The sequence below is a fragment of the Triticum dicoccoides genome, chromosome 3B, assembly GCF_002162155.2.
Source record: "Triticum dicoccoides isolate Atlit2015 ecotype Zavitan chromosome 3B, WEW_v2.0, whole genome shotgun sequence".
Classification (NCBI taxonomy): Eukaryota; Viridiplantae; Streptophyta; class Magnoliopsida; order Poales; family Poaceae; genus Triticum; species Triticum dicoccoides.
This window is the reverse complement of record NC_041385.1, coordinates 756,166,108-756,189,411: the sequence shown is the minus strand read 5'-3', so window position 1 is coordinate 756,189,411 and position 23,304 is coordinate 756,166,108.

The window sequence follows — 23,304 nt, the reverse complement described above, 5'->3', positions numbered from 1 at the left end:
GGGTCTTTCGAGTTTTGCAATCCTAACTTTTCAACTATCCGTATCCTCGGCAACCCCTAGACCTGTACCTGCTTCCTTCTTTATTTTCCTTGCTTCTAGAAATACCTACCTTCAAAAGCGGAAGCTACTTCCTTTACCAACAAGGGCATGGCTTCCAAAACCTATAGATCTTGCACGATGAAGAACAAGTACGTACTTCATACGAAGAAATGGTAGTAGGACTCCTCTAGTTTTCTCCATAGTAGGAGTAAGCATAATCCTAAAGCCGGCCCAATGGGCTATATTTATTTAGAGTACTCAAAAAGTATTCTTTTGTTGGAGGGAGATTGCCGGGTCTATGTAGAATAGAGAAGAAGCAAAAGAAAATAAATTGAGTAGCCAAAGGCCTCGTGCATAGTATGGAAGGAAGAGGACAAATGCACGGTACGCAATGTATGATGATGAACGTATGGAGTTAGTTCGGTGGGTTGGTTGGGGAGTAGGGCCGGGGGGAGAAACTTGTCCCTTCTTGATGGCGAGTATATGCTTCAATGAATTCTTGTGCTCCCTATGCACGTGTTCTTGATCACTGAACAAGTTACAAAATAAGATCATGCGCTCCTATCCTTGTTCTTGTGAGTCCTTGTGAAGCTACATTGGTGATGGTTGGTGGTAGATGCAGATTACCAGCGAGCTCTAGATGCTACTATATATTAGGGATATTATTACTATGCTTTTTTGCTATGGTTAGTCATGATTACTGATCAGTTGGGCAGTTCTTTTGAATGTACCAATTTTATTTTTTTCATTTATTTGTTTCCCCCATTTGAAACAGGGCTCAAGTCGCTTCCTGATATGCATTTCACACTTGACTCACCTCCCACGCCTAAAATGTCTCCAGGTAAATGTTTTTCTGCTTGTCTAGTAATTCGGTGAATCTGCGGCCACTAATGCCATTCAGAGACTCTTGGCCATTTCGACTTCTGCACCATATGATCCATGTTCATCTGCCCACAACAAATCGGATTTTTTTTTATTTTCACTTGTGGTGTTCTCTTCATTTCTTGTTATATGCTGATAGGGCTATAGGAATACATATTCAAAGTTGATTCTATGATAAAACTGATTATTGATTCAATTCTTCTACTCGCAGCATCTGTTGTATTAACTTGTAACTGCCTACTAATTACATTATCGAGTGTCCTCGTGTTGCGGATGCTATATATATAGTCTTCTCAAACTCTGAGTGCACTGATCTGTTAAGTTGTAACTATACCTTCTAGTTTTTTAATCTAAGCAATCGTTGATCATCTCATCCATTTGATCATTTGAACACTACACTGGAATTAATATCTTTGCAGAATCGTTGATCATACTTCGTGTGTACTAATTGAAATCAGTTGTGCATGTCCGTGTTGCTGCCGCCCCAGGACAAGTGAAGTGCCCACGTCGACTATGGAGGAGCTTTCGAGATCTGTGCTGCGCGATTAGTTGGGATCGGTGGCCTTCAGTTCCTGCTAGATTTCCCTTGTGACGTTAGTCATCGCAGCAGCAACTGCAGCCTTGATCATGTTGCTATTTTGATACATGCTTATCTGACCTCGCTCTTGAACTTGTGCATGTCTGCTTCGTCTTTCTTGATCGGTTCCTTGTGTTGCATACAATGAAGTGGTGTCATGTGACGCTGGGCATAATCTCTGAAAACTCCTGACTGGTTTGGTGTGGTTTTGTTTATTCAGCACCAATTGCCTTAGCTTTCTTTTTCTGAAGGAGACAGAGAAGAGAGTAGCTAGATTTCTTTTTCTATTATGGTTCAGACGGACGATTGAGTTCTTAAAGCTTGGATTGGCACTTCTTGTGTTGAAACAAACACGTTGTTGCTAGCACCCTCAACGCTCTCTTTGATCCTTCACAAACATAGCTCCTTCTATGGGAGATAACTTTCGATCACTTTCATCTCAATTCGTTTCATTGGCTCGTCGAGTGGATGACTAGACACACACGGAGTATTCAAGTTGTCCCTACTTCAAGTTGTTCATACTAAATAACGGGTCTAATTATCACTGGCTCACAGGCTCTGATAACCCACAAGTATAGGGGATCACAACAGTTTTTGAGGGTACAGTATTCAACCCAAATTTATTGATTCGACACAAGGGGAGCCAAAGAATATTCTCAAGTATTAGTTATTGAGTTGTCAATTCAACCACACCTGGATAACTTAGTATCTACAGCAAAGTATTTAGTAGCAAAGTAGTATGATAGTAACGGTAACAGTGATAAAAGTAGTAGTAGCAGTTTTGTAGTAATTGTAACAGCAGCAACGGTAAAGTAACTAAGCAAAGCACAATATATGAAAAGCTTGTAGGCATTGGATCAGTGATGGATAATTATGTCAGATGTGATTCCTCGTGTAATAGTTATAACATAGGGTGACACAGAACTAGCTCCAGTTCATCAATGTAATGTAGGCATGTATTCCGAATATAGTCATACGTGCTTATGGAAAAGAACTTGCATGACATCTTTTGTTCTACCCTCCCGTGGCAGCTGGGTCCTAGTGGAAACTAAGGGATATTAAGGCCTCCTTTTAATAGAGTACCGGACCAAAGCATTAACACAAAGTGAATACATGAACTCCTCAAACTACGGTCATCACCGAGAAGTATCCCGATTATTGTCACTTCGGGGTTGTCAGATCATAACTCATAATAGGTGACTATAGACTTGCAAGATAGGATCAAGAACTCACATATATTCATGCAAACATAATAGGTTCAGATCTGAAATCATGGCACTCGGGCCCTAGTGACAAGCATTAAGCATAGCAAAGTGATAACAACATCAATCTCAGAACATAGTGGATACTAGGGATCAAACCCTAACAAAACTAACTTGATTACATGGTAAATCTCATCCAACCCATCACCGTCTAGCAAGCCTACGATGGAATTACTCATGCACGACAGTGAGCATCATGAAATTGGTGATGGAGGATGGTTGATGATGACGACGACGACGAATCCCCCTCTCCGGAGCCCCGAACGGACTCCAGATCAGCCCTCCCGAGAGAGATTAGGGCTTGGCGGCGGCTCCGTATCGTAAAACGCGATGAAACTTTCTCTCTGATTTTTTTCTCTGCGAAATAGAATATATGGAGTTGGAGTTGAGGTCGGTGGACATCCAGGGGGCCCACGAGGCAGGGGGCGCACCCAGGGGGAGGGGGCGCGCCCCCACCCTCGTGGACAGGGTGTGGGCCCTTGGCCTTGATTCTTTCGCCAGTATTTTTTATATTTTCCAAAAATAATCTCCGTGGATTTTAAGGTCATTCCGAGAACTTTTGTTTTTGCACAAAAATAACACCAAGGCAGTTCTGCTGAAAACAATATCAGTCCGGGTTAGTTTCATTCAAATCATGCAAGTTAGAGTCCAAAACAAGGGAAAAAGTGTTTGTAAAAGTAGATACATTGGAGACATATCAACTCCCCGAAGCTTAAACCTTTGCTTGTCCTCAAGCAATTCAGTTGACAAACTGAAAGTGATAAAGAAAAACTTTTACAAAACTATGTAAAGCAAGCATTCAAGTTTCTAGCAAAGATTATGAACTAACCATATTCACAATAACTCTTAGGTCTCATGTTTACTCATATCAATGGCATAATCAACTACGGAGAAATAATAATAAATCTAGGATGACAACACTTTCTCAAAACAATCATAATATAATATGACAAGATGGTATCTCGCTAGCCCTTTCTGAGACCGCAAAACATAAATGCAAAGCACCTTTAAAGATCAAGGACTAACTAAACATTGTAATTCATGGTAAAAGAGATCCAGTCAAGTCATACAAAATATAAACTAATAGTAATGCATGCAAATAACAGAGGTGCTCTCCAGCGGGTGCTTTTTAATAAGAGGATGATGACTCAACATAAAAGTAAATAGAAGGCCCTTCGTAGAGGGAAGCAGGGATTTGTAGAGGTGCCAGAGCTTGATTTTGAAATAGAGATGAATAACATTTTGAGCGGTATACTTTCACTGTCAATGCAACAACTATGACATCTCGATATCTTCCATGCTACATACATTATAGGCGGTTCCCAAACATAATGGTAAAGTTTATACTCCCCCACTACCAACAAGCATCAATCCATGGCTTGCTCAAAACAATGAGTGCTTCCAACTAGCAACAGCCCTGGGGGAGTTTTGCTTAATTATTTTGATTTGCTTTGATCTTTTTGATCATGGGACTGGGCATCCCGGTTACCGGCCATTTTCTCGTGAATGAGGAGCAGAGTCCACTCCCCTTGACAATAACCCACCTAGCATGGAAGATACAGACAACCCTAGTTGATACATGAGCTACTCGAGCATACAAAACAACATTTCATTTGAAGGTTTGGAGTTTGGCACATACAAATTTACTTGGAACGGCAGGTAAATACCGCATATAGGAAGGTATGGTGGACTCATATGGAATAACTTTGGGGTTTATGGAGCTTGGATGCACAAGCAGTATTCCCGCTTAGTACAGGTGAAGTCTAGCAAAAGACTGGGAAGCGACCAACTGAGAGAGCAACAACAGTCATGAACATGCACTAAAATTAATCAACACTGAGTGCAAACATGAGTAGGATATAATCCACCATGAACATAAATATCGTGAAGGCTATGTTGATTTTATTTCAACTACATGCGTGAACATGTGCCCAGTCAAGTCACTCGAATCATTCAAAGGAGGATACCACCCTATCATACCACATCACAACCATTTTAATAGCATGTTGGCACGCAAGGTAAACCATTATAAGCTCCTAGCTAATTAAGCATGGCATAAGCAACTATAATCTCTAAATGTCATTGCAAACCTGTTTATTCATAATAGGCTGAATCAGGAACGATGAACTCATCATATTTACAAAAACAAGAGAGGTCGAGTTCATACCAGCTTCTCTCATCTCAATCAGTCCATCATATATCGTCATTATTGCCTTTCACTTGCACGACCAAACAATGTGTATAATAATTATAGTGCACGTGCACTGGACTAAGCTGGAATCTGCAAGCATTCAATTCAAGGGAGAAGACAAGGTAATATGGGCTCTTGGTTAAGTCAACAATCATGCATATAAGAGCCACTAAGCATTTTCATTATGGTCTTCTCCTCTCGACCCCCAAAGGAAAGAAAAGAAATAAAACTATTTACACAGGAAAGCTCCCAACAAGTAAAAGAAGAATGAGAAATCTTTTTAGGTTTTTATTTTGATTACTACTACAAGCATGGAAAGTAAACTAACTAATTTTTTAGTTTTTCTTAAAGTTTATCAAACACACAAGAAGAAAGCCAGAAAAAGAATTTAAACTAGCATGGATAGTACAATGAAAAAGTATGAACACCGACAACTAGAATGAGTGTGTGAACATGAATGTAATGTCGGTGAGAAATACATACTCCCCCAAGCTTAGGCTTTTGGCCTAAGTTGGTCTATGGCCATGGGTAGCCTGACTGATATCCAAAATTGTAACTAGGGTCGTACTGAGATGCAGCAGCCACTGCCTCCTGAGCTGCGGCATGGTGGCGAGCTGCCTCTGCTCTCCTCTCGTGTTCGGTTGCCTCCTCCTTGGTTACGACATATCTTCTTTTTGCCTGGTAATCAAAAAGGGCAGGAGCAGGGAGAGTAACATAGATAGAGCGACGTCTATAAAAAATTAGTCGATACTGGAGGAATTGTTCATTCCTCACAAGAAAATGATGACCGACGATAGCATTATAATCTAAATAAGCAGGAGGCAACTCCCTATCACCCTCACGTGGAGGTATGCCAAGATAATTAGCAACACAGGTCGCATAAATCCCTCCAAACAAATCTCTAGATAAACCATTATTATGCAACCTACGTGCAACAATTGCCCCCGAGTTGTAATCTTTATTACATAATACAGCACTCTTGAGGACACAAAGATCAGGGACAGACATGTGACATGCTTCATCTTTACCATTAATGCATCTACCAATGATGAGAGCAAAATAATGTATAGCAGGAAAATGAATGCTCCCTATGGTAGCTTGTGCTATATCTCTAGATTGTCCCACAGTGATACTAGCAAGAAAGTCTTTATATTCAGATTTACGGGGTTCATTAACACTACCCCACTATGGGAGTTTGCAAGCAGTAGTAAAATCTTCTAGGTCCATGGTATATGATTGATCATAGATATCAAACAAGACACTTTGAGAATTACGCGAAGATGAAAATTTAAACCTTCCAACGAATGAATCAGTCAAATAATAGTACTGAGGGCACTTATCTTGCATGAAGTCCTCAAGATCGGCATTACACACATATGCATCAAATTCATCCTTTATGCCTGCATTGACCATAAATTCTTCTGACGGCCATTCACAAGGCCGCACATCAGCTTCCGTTGGTGGTTCATCGTCTTGCTCTCGCATAGCGCGCCTGAGTCCTTTCTTTGTTGAAGAACCACCTTGGTACATTTTCCTAAACATATTTCTTCCTCTGAAAAATTTCTGAAATTTTCAGTAACTCAAAATAAAAATGGATCAAACTCAATAAAACTGATAGCAACTACACCCATAAGTGCATACAACCTTTATCATGCATTAGAATTACTTGGGACCTCATAAATTTGACATGCAAGCTCAAGAACAGGGTCACCTAGGCAGCAAAAAATTGCAATGAATAAAGCACTAGAACAAAAACTAATTGGACCATTGGAGGAGTCACATACCAAGGAACAATCTCCCAAAGCAGTTTTGTGAATGGAGGTTTGAGCAAGGAGATCGAAAATCGCAGCAAAATGAGCTAGAACTCGTGCTTGAGCTGGATGGTGATTTTTTTTTGGAGGAAGATGGAGTGTGTGGGTGCAGGAATAAGTGGAGGGGGCCCACCATGGGCCCACGAGGCAGGGGCGTGCCCTGTAATAGTGGGTGCGCCCTGGACCCTCGTGGCCAGGTGCTTGCCCCCCTGTTGTGTTCTTAGTGCCTAAAATCCTCAAATATTCCATAAAAGATCATACTAAATTTGCAGGGCATTTGGAGAACTTTTATTTTCGAGATATTTTTTTGCATGGATAATTCAGAAAATAGACAGATAATACTATTTTTACTTTATTTATTCTAACTAACAGAAGGTAAAAAGAGGGTACAGAAGGTTATGCCTTCTAGTTTCATCCATCTCATGATCATCAAAAGGTATCCACTAACAAGGTTGATCAAGTCTTGTTAACAAACTCATTCTGAAAAACATGAAACCGGAGAAATTTCGAATAACACTAGGTTACCTCAACGGGGATATGAACATCCCCAAAAACAAGAATATCATATTTCTTCTTGACAGTAGGAAGAGGAAATTCAAAACCTACAATATAAAGAGAGAGGCATAACACTAACACCGGCTCCAAGATCACATAAAGCAGTTTTAACATAGTTTCTTTTAATAGAGCATGGTATAGTTGGTACCCCTAGATCTCCAAGTTTCTTAGGTATTCCACCTTTAAAGGTGTAATTAGCAAGCATGCTGGAAATTTCAGCTTCCGGTATCTTTCTTTTATTTGTAATAATATCCTTCATGTATTTAGCATAAGATTTACTTTAAGCATATCAATTAAGCGCATACGTAAGAAGATAGGTCTAAATATTTCAGCAAAGCGCTCAAAATCCTCATCATCCCTTTTCTTGGATGGCTTAGGAGGAAAAGGCATGGGTTTCTGAACCCATGGTTATCTTTCTTTACCGTGCTTCCAAGCAACAAAGTCTCTCTTATCATAACGTTGATTCTTTGATTGTGGGTTATCAAGATCAACATAGGTTCAATCTCTACATCATTATTATTGCTAGGTTGAGCATCAACATGAACATTATCATTAATACTATCACTAGGTTCATGTTCATCACCTGATTGAGTTTCAGCATCGGAAATAGAAATATCATTAGGATTCTCAGGTGTGTCTACAACAGGTTCACTAGAAGCATGCAAAGTCCTATCGTTTTTCTTTTTCTTCTTTTTAGAAGGAATGGGTGCATCTAAATTATTTCTCTGAGAATCTTGCTCAACTCTCTTAGGGTGGCCTTCAGGATACAAAGGTTCGTGAGTCTTTTTACCCGTTCTAGTAGCCACTCTAATAGCAAAATCATGTTTATTATTTAATTCATCGAGCAAATCACTTTGAGCTTTAAGTACTTGTTCTGCTTGAGTGGTAACCATAGAAGCATATTTACTAATGAGTTGAAGTTCACCTTTAACTCTAGCCATATAATCACTCAAGCGTCCAATCATGTAGCATTACTCTTTAATTCTCTACCAAAATAATCATTGAAACTTTCTTGTCTAGCCATAAACTCATCAAATTCATCTAAACATTGGCTAGGAAATTTAGTAGACGGGATTTCAACCTTATCATATCTATAGAGAGAATTTACCTTTACTACCTGTGTCGGGTTATCAAGACCATGTGCTTCTTCAATAGGTGGTAGGTTAAGACCATGTATTTCCTCAACAGGAAGTAAATTCTTAACATCTTCAGCTTTAATACATTTTTCTTTCATTGATTTCTTTGCCTCTTGCATATCTTCAGGACTGAGAAACAGGACACCCCTCTTCTTTGGAGTTGGTTTAGGAATAGGCTCAGGAGTTGGCTCAATTGGCTCAGGAATTGGCTCAGGAAGAGTCCAATTATTTTCATTAGTCAACATATTATTCAATAGTAATTCAGCTTGGTCGACTGTTCTTTCCCTGAAAAAACAACCAGCACAACTATCCAAGCGATCCTTGGAAGCATCAGTTAGTCCATTATAAAAGATATCAAGTATTTCATTTTTCTTAAGAGGATGATCAGGCAAAGCATTAAGTAATCGGAGAAGCCTCCCCCAAGCTTGTGGGAGACTCTCTTCTTCGATTTGCACAAAATTATATATTCCCCTCAAGGCAACTTGTATCTTATGAGTAGGGAAATATTTAGCAGAGAAGTAATAAATCATATCCTGGGGACTACGCACACAACTAGGATCAAGAGAATTAAACCAAGATTTAGCATCACCCTTTAATGAGAACGGAAATATCTTAAGGATATAATAGTAGCGAGATTTCTCATCATTAGTGAACATGGTGGCTATATCATTCAATTTAGTAAGATGTGCCACACCAGTTTCAGATTCGAAGCCATAAAAAGGATCAGATTCAACCAAAGTAATTATCTCAGGATCGACAGAGAATTCATAATCCTTATCAGTAACAAAGATAGGTGAAGTAGCAAAAGCAGGGTCATATTTCATTCTAGCATTCAGAGATTGCTGCTTCGATTTAGCTAATAACTCTTAAGATCAGATCTATCATTGCAAGCAAGAATATCTCTAGTAGCTTCTTCATCCATAACATAACCCTCAGGAACAGCAGGCAATTCATACTTAGGGGGAGAACCTTCATCATCACTATCTTCAATAATATCATCTTCAATAATTTCATTCTCTCTAACCCTAGCAAGTTGTTCATCTAGATATTCACCTAATGGCACAGTAGTATCAAGCATGGAAGTAGTTTCATCATAAGTATCATTTATAGCAGAAGTGGCATCATCAATAACATGCGACATATCAGAATTCATAGTAGTAGCAGGTTTAGGTGTCGCAAGTTTACTCAAACAGAAGGAGAGTCTAGTGCAGAGCTAGATGGCAGTTCCTTACATCCCCTCGTAGTTGAGGGAAAAATCTTAGTTCTTTCGTCTTTCAAGTTCTTCATAGTGATCAACAGATATAAATCCCAAGTGACTCAAAGAATACAACTATGCTCCCTGGCAATGGTGCCAGAAAATAGTCTTGATAACCCACAAGTATAGGGGATCGCAACAGTTTTCGAGGGTAGAGTTTTCAACCCAAATTTATTGATTCGACACAAGGGGAGCCAAAGAATATTCTCAAGTATTAGAAGTTGAGTTGTCAATTCAAGCACACCTTGATAACTTAGTATCTGCAGCAAAGTATTTACTAGCAAAGTAGTATGATAGTAACGCTAACAGTGATAAAAGTAGCAGTAGCAGTTTTGTAGTAATTGTAACAGCAGCAACGGTAAAGTAACTAAGCAAAGCACAATATATGAAAAGCTCGTAGGCATTGGATCAGTGATGGATAATTATGTCGGATGTGATTCTTCATGTAATGTAGGCATGTATTCCGAATATAGTCATACATGCTTATGGAAAAGAACTTACATGACATCTTTTGTCCTACCCTCCCGTGGCAGCGAGGTCCTAGTGGAAACTAAGGGATATTAAGGCCTCATTTTAATAGAGTACCAGACCAAAGCATTCACATAGTGAATACATGAACTCCTCAAACTACGGTCATCACCGAGAAGTATCCCGATTATTGTCACATCGGGGTTGTCGGATCATAACTCATAATAGGTGACTATAGACTTGCAAGATAGGATCAAGAACTCACATATATTCATGAAAACATAATAGGTTCAGATCTGAAATCATGGCACTCGGGCCCTAGTGACAAGCATTAAGCATAGCAACATCAATCTCAGAACATAGTGGATACTAGGGATCAAACCCTAACAAAACTAACTTGATTACATGGTAAATCTCATCCAACCCATCACCGTCCAGCAAGCCTACGATGGAATTACTCACGCACGGCAGTGAGCATCATGGGATTGGTGATGGAGGATGGTTGATGATGACGACGGCGGTGAATCCCCCTCTCCGGAGCCCCGAACGAACTCCAGATCAGCCCTCCCGAGAGAGATTAGGGCTTGGCGATGGCTCCGTATCGTAAAACGCAATGGAATTTTCTCTCTGATTTTTTCTCCGTGAAAGAGAATATATGGAGTTGGAGTTGAGGTCGGTGGACATCCAGGGGGGCCACGAGGCAGGGGGGCGCGCCCAAGGGGAGGGCACGGGCCCCCACCCTCGTGGACAGGGTGTGGGCCCCCTGTCCTTGATTCTTTCGCACGTATTTTTTATATTTTCCAAAAATAATCTCCGGGGATTTTCAGGTCATTCCAAGAACTATTGTTTCTGCACAAAAATAACACCAAGGCAGTTCTGCTAAAACAACGTCAGTCCGGGTTAGTTTCATTCAAATCATGCAAGTTAGAGTTCAAAACAAGGGCAAAAGTGTTTGAAAATGTAGATACGTTGGAGACGTATCAGGCTCCTTCGAAGCAAACATTCGCTGCGCCCCTCGCATTCAAGCTCTTGCTTTGTCCTGTGGCCTGCCCTCTAAGCAAAAGCAAGATCTATGCAAGAGTGAAAAGCAGTCAGAATATTAATAATCTAAAAAGGCCTTCCTTGGTTGTGTAGCTAATCCCCCTCCTTGACAAGAACATATTTTTTGCATCTTCAAACTGGTTATGGGTGATACCCTCATTCCCATTAACTCACTAGAAAGCCCTTTAAATAAGCCTCAAGAACACCCATTCCTTTCGGATGAGGGGGTGGTTGTTTTAACTACTCGTTCGGGGAACATTATTAGACAAAGTTACTTATTTGAGAAAGTAAATGAACCTGAAATAGGACCTTTGTGATAGTTTGCAGTATGATCATGTAGATGTTGGTTATTGTATCAGATCTGAGGACCAAGAATTTCAAAAGGATAGTATTAGACTCAATAAGAAGCTTTCAAAACATCACTTCTCATATTTGGTCTGTGTGCTACCATGCTTAAGCTTTCTTATCTTACTCTTTCCACTAACATTAGGACTTAGGCGAGCTACTGAATACGAGGCACTTCTTTCTCGGCCGTGCGTGGTCTTCCCTCGGGGATGGGAGAATATAGAAGGTGGGTGGGTGGATCTATATTCTCCATCAGGATAGGGTTGATTTGATTGGCATTCACGCCTTTTAGAAAGAGCCACTCAATGCAATTCTCTTTTAGGCCAAGAGAGTATGCCCAACTGGAGTGGTTTCCGCCTATATTCCAACTAATGTCATCTCCAAGATGGAAAAATCTTCTTATCTGCGGATCTATTCAATGCCGGAATTTGACCCGCTATTAATGTGGGTATTTCTATTTCCAGAGTAGGATCCGCGGCTCAAATTAAAGCCATGAAACAAGTAGCTAGCAAATCCAAATAGGAACTAGCTCAATTCACAAAGTGACAAGCCTATTGTTCGCCTCTGCTCTCGATAAAACTAGCCAGTCCATTGTTTTTATGACGGGAATTGCTTAAACAATCCCAATCAAACCTTCTCCCAGTGGAAGAATAGATAGCTACTATAGGTACCAGAATGATAGGATATGTTGATTCGTTTGAAATTGGACAGGTCAAGCTATTTCTGGACTGGATGAGTTACGTAAACACCTCCAAGATACTTATTTCAAGAAATTTGATCTTCTAGCCAGCTTCTAGCCAGGTGGATAAGGATGGAATCTGGTATCCAAGAAGAGGATGTTGGACATTCTTCGTCCCGGAGGGCCGGTGAGAGGAGAGATAGCATCACTCTAACTTTGCTGGAAGGAGGAAAATCCAGAGTTGGCTTTGGGAGAAGAGAAGGAAGCTCTCAGGTTTAGTGATTCATACCCGTCCTGTCTTTTGTTTCCAAGGTTTCGATTTCTGGTCCAGAGCTAGTCTACTTATTTATTTTATACAGAAACGTAATTTTTCGTATTATACAGAATTTGTCATACCATGTTTTCCTAGAGTTGAGGAATTCTATCCATTCCAGGAAAAGCACTGGTTTGAGAAACTACACTACAGGAAAGTACTAAGGAATAGGAAGCTGCTACTTATACTTCTTATTCTTGTCCAAAGATGCTAGGCCGAGACAGAAACCCAACTAGTGAAATAGAACGGATCTCTCTAATAAACTGGGGTTATTTTCTTTGGGTTGCTGGTATCCTTATATGGATCCGTCTTGTCTCCTCGGCTCGATAAGCTAGCAAAGTCAGTTCGTTGGATTGGTCTGTCCGGTCAGTCAGTCAGGAAAGCACGTCAAGTCGGTTAATAGCTCTGGTCCGGTTACTAACTTGGTGAATTGGTATGGTCTGGAGGCCCGGAAATAATAATAGCAGACATGTCAATTGTTCAAGTCTGTTTGGTTGATAAGTCAACTCGGTATAGATTCTTGTCTTGTTTCTGAAGTTGGTAAGTCTAATCAGTAGAGTGCCAGTTAAGTTCCTCAAGTAATGATCTTTGATTCCTCCAATTCGGTAGGTAATCATAATAGTCTCGGCTCGGAATGCGAAGATGCTGCTAATATGTTAAAGGGATCTAGATCACATTTATTTGATATGCGTCCCTTCTTCAACCCCGGATGTGTACCTGACGCCAGGGAATAACATAGTTCTAAAGTAGTGACTCGTGTCTTGGAGGTCGTCCATCCAAATGTTCCTATTTTCCATTGCCCGCGCTTACTCCTATAACCGAATTGATGGCCTATAGGGCCATGCCATAATCAAATTCTTTATCATTTCTTTGTTCGTAACATGGCGTAGTGTATCACTAGGTGCCACAATCCCATTCAATTCTTGTCCATTCAATACCATGGATATATCGATTTCTATTTTTAGAAAGCTCCTATTTTGATTGATATCTCTAGAAAATATATGCGTAGCATATGTCAAGATAAAGTAAATCAATCCGTATGACAACAGGGAGCGGAGGCAGCTTCAACTCAAGTGAGGAGCAAGCTTACCTCGGGCGGGTAGATTGATCCGCTCCTTCATATCTCGGGATTTCTCTGCTACCCAGGCCATACCATAGAATAAAGATCTGGTTTCCTTTCCCTCATCAACCTGCGGCTGCCGTTCTTTTATTTCATGAAAGAATCTTTCCGTCCGTACTGAGCAACCGAAATTCCTAGGAAGCCGTTGGTGCACCCACCCAGTGAGTAACTACTAATACAGTGAGTAACTACTAATGTTACGAACAAAGAAACTTACAAAAAGTGGACCCAACAAGCAAAGCAACGGATTGAGCTGCACTACCTTTTGGTGTTTTAGTTAGATGCATCCTCTTGCGGGATGAAAATCTGCCATAGCACACTCCGCGCCTTTGAAGGAACATTTGCTCGATGATGGTCCTATCCTACGCGGGCTTACTAACGATGGCCAAGCACGCAGTCATTCCCGTTCTATTTGATAGGGGAAGCAAGCTAGTCAAAGAAGAAGGAAGCATGGGTATAGGTGAGTCTAGACATATTGAAACAGGCGTATACTGAAATAGGCATAAGGCCGCTAATGCTAAGGAGACAACACTGCTTCTTTTTTCATAACTAGGACATGTATTGATGCTAGAGGCAGACTCCTGGCACTTATCACTCCTTAGATGAAGCAAGACAAGAGAGAGTACACTAAGGGACAAGTATGACTAAAAAATGATGGCAAATTTTTATGGAAATGATTATATTTGAGTATATTGTACCATTGGGTTTGTCATTGTCGATATCTATTCTTGTCGCCGTTAGGGCGATGATCCATCACATAAATGCTATTAATGTTGAAACACAAATAACTAATATATCCAAAGATGTTCCTAAAGAACAAATCATTTATCATTTGGAAATACTCTATAAAGTCTATAGAGATACTACTGAGGGTGTGCACTTACCGGCAGGAGTCAATCTCCAAGAAGTAAGCACACATCTATTTCTTTTAGACGAGAGAGTGAACCTTCTAAATAGTATCTACTATGATCTTACTGCAAAGGGAACTGGAAGAGAATAATTTGGCCAAGTTATACAATTTCTTCTGGGATAGCTTGTTGTGGGGCTTTCCGAAGGGTCGTTCTGAGAGTGGTCTCTTTTCTTTAAGGTTGCATATATTGTCCGAGAAGGGAGGGATCCAGGCCAGGTCTAAAAGTGTCGAGTTGGGTTTGGGACAAGATCAGGAAATAGTGCATCTTATATAGTGGGTGCCAACTTGATTGCTCCTAGGATAGCTTGATAGGAATCTTTGATTGATATGAGCAGATGTGAATTAATTGAAATAGTCAATAGTGGTGATATGATCCCGGTATCTACACTCGGATCTACTTCTGCTACCGAGACTGCTGCTACTGTAAAAGCATCAGGAGCGTGTCAATTCACTGAATAAAGTGCTCTTTCCATTGATTTATGGATGAAATCACGAAAAAGAGAAGGAACCACCGATTCTGCATCAAAAATAGGGGTTCTGGAGCCAGTTTCTCAAATCGTAAGTAGATCCAGTCCAGGGCAGTTATAAGTGAGGTTCTCAGGTCGAATGCAATTAAGCCAGAGCGTATCTCTTGTTTCGAGGAAGAAATAAACATCCTGGTCTCAATAGATCTTGATTCTATGCATGCGTCAGACACATCACGAGCCGGAACAAACGAGTGCTTTCAACTCACGAGCCGAAACAAACGAGTGCTTTCAAGAATAATCAATACCCGAGCTTCCTTCTACCAACCAGGATTCCGATACCAATTCCAATCTGGCACAACACAAGGAAGTAGCGCACCAGAAGAACCAATACGAGAATCCTTCCTTCTAGCTAGAATCCGTCTTTCTTGTCCTTTGCATTCGAGGAATGGGATCTGCCTTGTGGAAACAAAAGCTATTTGTTCGAGTCAAGCAAGCAGACAGTCAACTAATAATACTGGAAGAGAACTCTCTAGCCCTGCACTTAAACTTGACTACAAATCCGAAAAACACTAGTTTTGTCCCATAACGAAATAGAGTTTTTCTTCTCCGCGGACTCCCCATGCTTGGCGCCATAGGCTTTAGGACTTTGGCACTAGGGAATCATACTTTGATCAGATTCATGGACAGGCTCCCGAGGTCAAATCGGATTATGGACTGTTCCAGCTAAGTGAAAATGCACTTCACTACTAGCAAAGAAGTCAGCTCAGGGCAGGGCCGGTGGTAGTCTCAGATAGGAACTTGTCGGGATCCTTCCATACCTGCCATCCACCACTACTACTGATCGTTTCCCAGAATGATCCATACCTTTTACCAGAATGAGAATACAGCTGAGGATGAATAGCGGCGCCTAGCTTTAGTTTCCACACGACACGATGGATCTATCACTCTCTTTAGCCAGGCCATTCTCTAGAGGAGAGTTCCGAGAATGAATTCCAATCTGGTACCAATCGTAGAAATCATATTGTAGAGTTCTTCTCATGCCTAGCACAGCTACAAGCATTCCTTGAATGCACAGACAAGACAGAGGATATCTGATCCCGCGGAACATCTGCTACCAACTACGGATTACCTTATTTCCATGAAATCCATGTTTCTGGCACCTTGTCCCCCTCTACCTATGAAATTCTGATTCCTATGGTTGAAGAAAGTACAACATTGTCAGTTCAACCTGAAAAAGGGGAATAAGTTGACAAAGTCAGCTTGAATATTACGGTATGGATCAAAGGAAGCTATACCCGCCTTGATTTCTATCAAACTTATTAGATAGTAAAGCAGACAAGTCTGAAATGGAATGTTTGATCGGTATATGTAGGGCTCTCAAAAGAGAATCTATTTCAGCATAGTTGATTTTCTGAAGCCAACTAGAACTTTGCAGCTGCCGTATAGTTGATTGTTCCCACCAGTTTCGATCCCATCTAGTCAGTTTCACGAATGCAAGGACTTACTACGACCCTCAGGTGTAAACCTTGGTCGTATATAGCGGTGAACTAACTAAATATAGCTAGAGGAGTAATATAGCTAAATATAGCTATAGGGCATTCCACAGAGGTGAAATTCTCTCGGCAAAGCAGAACAAGAAGCAGCAGAAAGCAAAAAAAGCATCCATTCATCTTCCAAACAATTTCTTTTAGCTGGTTTAGTGGACATTTGCCTTGTTGATCAACTATTTGTTATACTCAGTTCTGCCCTGAGCCAAGTCTATTTAGTGTCAGGAAACACATACCACTATCTATATATAGGTTTTTGTTTTTCATAGAGGTTGTTGCTTAGGTCCTTGGACCCTTCCTTCATGAAGCTTGAGGAAGCACTCACTTTTCTATCCACAGCATTCTTGGTTCTGCACTTAGTCTTGAACCTGTGTTGGTTTGGGACGTCAATCTCATTTGTCAGCGGTGTGTGTTGTGTACTATGATTGCTTTCTTCTTGCTGTCAAATCCCAGTCTATCTTTCACTGAGCTTCCTTCGCTTGGAATTCAAAGTCCCCCAAAAAAAGCATACTGTGAGGTATGAATGATCAAATGTCTACGGGTGTCATTGAATATCATGGGGTACGGATTTCTAAGGTCATGGCGTAGGGTATTGGATAGGTTGGTCCGCTGGTCGAAGTCATTGCAGGGTGTGCTATAGACAGCTATTGTTCCAGTGCATTTCCTTTCTCTTGTCATCATGACAACATACACAAGGCTTTCCTTCACAGGGCCCCACCTTGACTTGCCATCATGGCTACACTCTTTTCCTCAAAGCAACTCTTCTTAAGAAGACCCCTTGGTCCCCACAATGAAGTTCCTCCATAGATAACCCAACTCCGCAACACCATTGCAAAGGTTTCTTTGTAACTCGATTAGTCTCAATCAAGAGAACTCATCTACACAAAAGGTCTTTTAAGTGCCAGTTGTACCTGCATAGAAGTTCTGCGACCTCAACTACACCAGGATGCCCCCTACAGTAGCATCACAACTTTTCTCACCATGGACAGCTTGCCAGTCTTCTTGCATCAGCCACACCTAATTACAAATGACCTTGGCCTCTCCATGCTTTTCATTTACATTTAAACTTCACACCCCCTTGTTGAGGTCTTACTCCAAAGGTACGGCCTCTAGCACATGACCATTCCTCACTCAAGTCATCGACACCCTCGTCGATGTACGTGTTGAAAGAAGAAATTCCACTATCTCTCAAATGAAATGAGGTTTTTGAACTACTCTATAACAAAGTTTCATTGATGCCAAAGGGGGTTTTCCTCAAACGATTGGAACCAGAATAAAATAAAATAAAGAATGAAAGAGTCAATCTATCTTAGTCAAGGCCCTCACTCTGCCACAAAGGGAGGCACTGGCAAAATCTAAATAGAAAAGAGATGTTTCCAATTAAACCATAGATGTCCACTTCATACTTATAGTATTCTATTTCGGCTTGCTTGGGTTCATTCAAGGCATCTTCATATCTATTAAAGAAATCAATCAGCTCCTAATTAGGCCCCCCAAGGCGAGCGAAGTGATGTTTTTATTTCTCTTCCTCCAGTCAGAAAAAATATTTATAGGACCGGATGCATAACAAGAAAAGACAGAATAGTATTGGTGCCTGCGCGCAAACAATCTTAGAACTGAGCACTTGTAAAGGTGGGTGTTCCTACGCTCAAAGCCCATATCTCAGATGCATGCCCATTGGAATAGCCCATCACGAGGATGAAATTGTCCATTTAGCGCAGTTCCCCTTTCCTCTCTTCTTACATCAACTTCACATCCTAAACACAAAAAGGAAGGGAGAAGCAAACTCGACCTGGTGGTTTTTTATCATTTCATTGACATTCGAACCGCTCTAGCCCTCCCCTTTCACTTTCTTTCCTAAATGTGTGACTGATACCAATCCCTATGTTGTACACTCTTCCACTAAATAGAGAGAACCATGCCTGAAGTAGAAAGAACCAATTACAAGTGTTCATAGTGGTCTAATAAAATCAACCCTGACCGTGAAGGTTCCTAGTGTTGATACCAGTTGTTGGAGATAATGGAAGGAATCAACAAAACAGAGAGAGGATCAAGTGTAATATTAACTACATCTCAGCTCTTATACAAAAGCTTATGTTACAATACATGCTACCAGTCCAATTTATAGAAAATAGCAAACCTACACAAAGTCATTATCGACTCAAGTAACAACTATTTCGATTTTGTTCATAGCTCATTCCTAGCTAAGACATAACGGCGGGTAGGCAAACAACCTAATTCAGGTCAATACAATACCCTTCTTCGAACTTGCAAGCTTGGGACATAAGTGTAAATTGGAAAAGAAGTAAGACCAGGTGTTGGAAATATGCCCTAGAGGCAATAATAAATAAGTTATTATTATATTTCCTTGTTCATGATAATCGTTTATTATCCATGCTATAATTGTATTGATAGGAAACTCAGATACATGTGTGGATACATAGACAACACCATGTCCCTAGTAAGCCTCTAGTTGACTAGCTCGTTGATTAATAGATGGTTACAGTTTCCTGACCATGGACATTGGATGTCATTGATAACAGGATCACATCATTAGGAGAATGATGTGATGGACAAGACCCAATCCTAAGCCTAGCACAAAGATCGTGTAGTTCGTATGCTAAAGCTTTTCTAATGTCAAGTATCTTTTCCTTAGACCATGAGATTGTGCAACTCCCGGATACCGTAGGAATGCTTTGGGTGTATCAAACGTCACAACGTAACTGGGTGGCTATAAAGGTGCATTACAGGTATCTCCGAAAGTGTCTGTTGGGTTGGCACGAATCGAGACTGGGATTTGTCACTCCGTGTAAACGGAGAGGTATCTCTGGGCCCACTCGGTAGGACATCATCAGAATGTGCACAATGTGACCAAGGGGTTGATCACGGGATGATGTGTTACGGAACGAGTAAAGAGACTTGCCGGTAACGAGATTGAACAAGGTATCGGTATACCGACGATCGAATCTCGGGCAAGTAAAATACCGCTAGACAAAGGGAATTGTATACGGGATCGATTGAGTCCTTGACATCGTGGTTCATCCGATGAGATCATCGTGGAACATCTGGGAGCCAACATGGGTATCCAGATCCCGCTGTTGGTTATTGACCGGAGAACGTCTCGGTCATGTCTACATGTCTCCCGAACCCGTAGGGTCTACACACTTAAGGTTCGATGACGCTAGGGTTATAAAGGAAGTTTGTATGTGGTTACCGAATGTTGTTCGGAGTCCCGGATGAGATCCCGGACGTCACGAGGAGTTCCGGAATGGTCCGGAGGTAAAGATTTATATATGGAAAGTTGTTGTTCGAGTTCCGGAAAAAGTTCGGGTTTTTTCGGTATTGTACCGGGAAGCTTCCAGAAGGTTCCGGAGGATTCCGGAGGGGTCCGGAGGTCCGGAAATTGTTCCACCACGTCCAATACAGTAGCATGGGCTGTAGGGGGGCGCCCTAGCCTTAATGGGCCAGGGGGACCAGCCCCCCCAAGGCCCATGCGCATGGGAAGGGGAAAACCCTAAAGGGGGAGGCCTCCACTTGACTTGGGAGGCACTCCTTCCCCCTTGGCCGCCCCCCCTAGATGGGATCTAGGGCTGGCCGCACCCCTTGGGGTGGGAAACCCTAAAGGGGGCGCAGCCCCCTTCCCCCCTATATATACTTGAGGTTTTGGGGCTGCCAGAGACATGAGTTCTCTCCCTCTATTTGGTGCAGCCCTGCCTCTCCTCCTCCTCCTCTCCCATGGTGCTTGGCGAAGCCCTGCTGGATTGCCACGCTCCTCCACCACCACCATGCCGTTGTGCTGCTGCTGGATGAAGTCTTCCTCAACCTCTCCCTCTCTCCTTGCTGGATCAAGGCGTGGGAGACGTCACCGGGCTGTACGTGTGTTGAACGCGGAGGTGCCGTCCGTTCGGCACTAGGATCTTCGGTGATTTGGATCACGACGAGTACGACTCCTTCAACCCCGTTCTCTTGAACGCTTCCGCTTAGCGATCTACAAGGGTATGTAGATGCACTCTCCTTCCCCTCGTTGCTGGTTTCTCCATAGATAGATCTTGGTGACACGTAGGAAAATTTTGAATTTCTGCTACGTTCCCCAACACCAGGTACACTGCTAAACATAAGTATAAAGAGGTGGAAGGCTGGCTGTGCTTGTGCTCACCTACAGGTCTGTCCCAGCATATAGTATCGAAAAAGACTGTCTCTTATTTTTGATTTGTCTAAATCAGCGTATATTAACTAATACTACTTTATCCAGTCAATAATGAACTGAAAGGTCATCTTTAATTCAAAAATGCATAAGCAACCAAGGAACGGATGGCATGCTAACTACACTACTAGAGTCAAGAAAAAAAAACTACACTACAAACCAAACTACTTGAGTAAGAACCAAAGCTTATTGAAGATGCTAGAAAATCTATGAACAAGTACCAGGTTAGTAATTCAATTGTGATATCTTCTGCAACATTTTCTCTCTATTGCTATTCTCAGCACTTTTGAAAGTATCTATGCAAAGGAATTAGTATGAAGAATAGCTTGGTTTGGTGCAAATGTAATATAAAAAAGGCATTCCCCTATATGCTATTAGATGTACTGCAAAAAAGGTCAAGTTAAAGAAATATTAGGAAAATTGTTTCGGCTGTCTGTGCTATCATTTTTCTGGAAGCTTTTAAGCTTGATGTCCAGATGCTGCTGCCTAAAAGTAGTTCTTGCAAATTGTTTTCTTGTGGTCTTGTTCTCTGTATTGTTTTTGGAAACAAAGTACTCTATATTGTTCATGTGCTGAACTTCATAGTTGGAGGAAGCACAGCAGCAACAACTACTCTCACCAGGTGACTTTCGCCAAGGATACCGTTAACCGATTAAACCTTTGCTAATGGTGGAATTCCCAAACCTTTGCCCATGCCGAAAAATAAGCCAAGTACGATTCAATAATTACCTTTCTTTCATCTCTATCTTTGGACTGAATCAAAAGAAAAGCAAGGCTATCCTTCGTTGCACACCTAATGGAAAGCACTGGCTAGATTTCCGATGAAGGAAGCCGTCTACTAACTGAAATACTACAGCAGAGGACAAAACTAGGGACTTCGAAAACGAGGATAGTTTGCCAGGTAGGGATACCATTGTTTGAATTGAAAAAAAGATACCTTTCCCCAGAGAGATAGGATTCGAAAACAAACCATTCATGAAACTCATGCAGGAGCATGCAGCGGTCACATTAATGGACATGCGCTAGCTAAGAGAACTTCTTAAGTTAGGGTACTTTTGGCTGGCTTACTATGGGGAAGGGGAGAAGGCAAGCCGCATATGGATTGATCCCCAGTTCAGTTCTTTTTGGTGGTTTTCTTTCCATCTCACAACTTCCATTTCTTGAGCCGACCTTGCCCGCTGGAGGTATTATTCCTATCTTTGAATTGAATTGGATTTTTTGTCTTAAAGTGAGGGCGATGAGTGGGGAAGGAAGCTGACGATTTTATTAGTGTGTAAGGTGGCCCCGAGAGCTGAACCAAAGCCGACCGTTTCGAGACCAGGGAGCTTTAACAGTTTCTACTTAAACTATGTGTTCAGCTATGTGTTTAGATTATGCTATTTTATTAGTAGCTTTCGGTCTCGATTCGCCCTTACCTCGTAGGGATCAACTACTTCTCTTAGGCAAAAGATTGAAAAAGTCTCTATCTGTCGACATGTGCCTCCGTCTATGTTACCCCTTCCTCGGAAAGGAGATTATAGGTTTAGTAAAAAACGAGAATAAAAATCAAAAAGAAAGAAGAGAAAGAACTGGGAGTTGGCGCCTACATAACAGGTAGCTTGCTTACCAAGCCGTCCTGGCAAGCTCCTACAGTTCTCTTATTACTCTTGACTTGACTTATTAATAAGAAAACTACTCACTAACAAAATGAAAGACAATCTAGAATCTACCCAAGAAGATAGAGAGTCCCACATACAAGAAAAGGTCACAAATGGAGTTGAACCAAGTACCATTGCAAAGGCGTAATGATAGTAGGGCCGGGATATCCCTGCCCTCCGAACCGGACGTGAGGGTCTCCCCTCATCCGGCTCTCTACAGGGGAATCTCCACTCACTGCTTCCCCTAATATCCTCCCTTTACCACATCATGGGGGTTTATAGGAGATCCCAGAGACTCGCTCAGAAAGGCTGCTATACCAAACATTATTACTTAACTACGAAGAAAGAAAAGACTATAGTAGTCACTAGACTGACTATAGTAGTCTGTCTGGCTGCTCTTGCTTAAATCATTACTCTTCATTCTCCCGTTGAGGGAGTCCTGGATTAGGGGGTCCTCGGACAGCCGGACTATATACTTTGGCCGAACTGTGGGACTATGAAGATACAAGATTGAAGACTTCGTCCCGTGTCCGGGTGGGACTCTGCTTTGCGTGGAAGGCAAGCTTGGAAATTCAGATATGTACATCTTCTTCTCTGTAACCGACTCTGTGTAACCCTAGCCCCCTCCGGTGTCTATATAAACCGGAGGGTTTAGTCCATAGGACAACAACAATCATAATCGTAGGCTAGCTTCTAGGGTTTAGCCTCTACGATCTCGTGGTAGATCAACTCTTGTAATACTCATATCATGAAGATCAATCAAGAAGGAAGTAGGGTATTACCTCCATCGAGAGGGCCCGGACCTGGGTAAACATCGTGTCCCCCACCTCCTGTTACCATTAGCCTTGGATGCATAGTTTGGGAC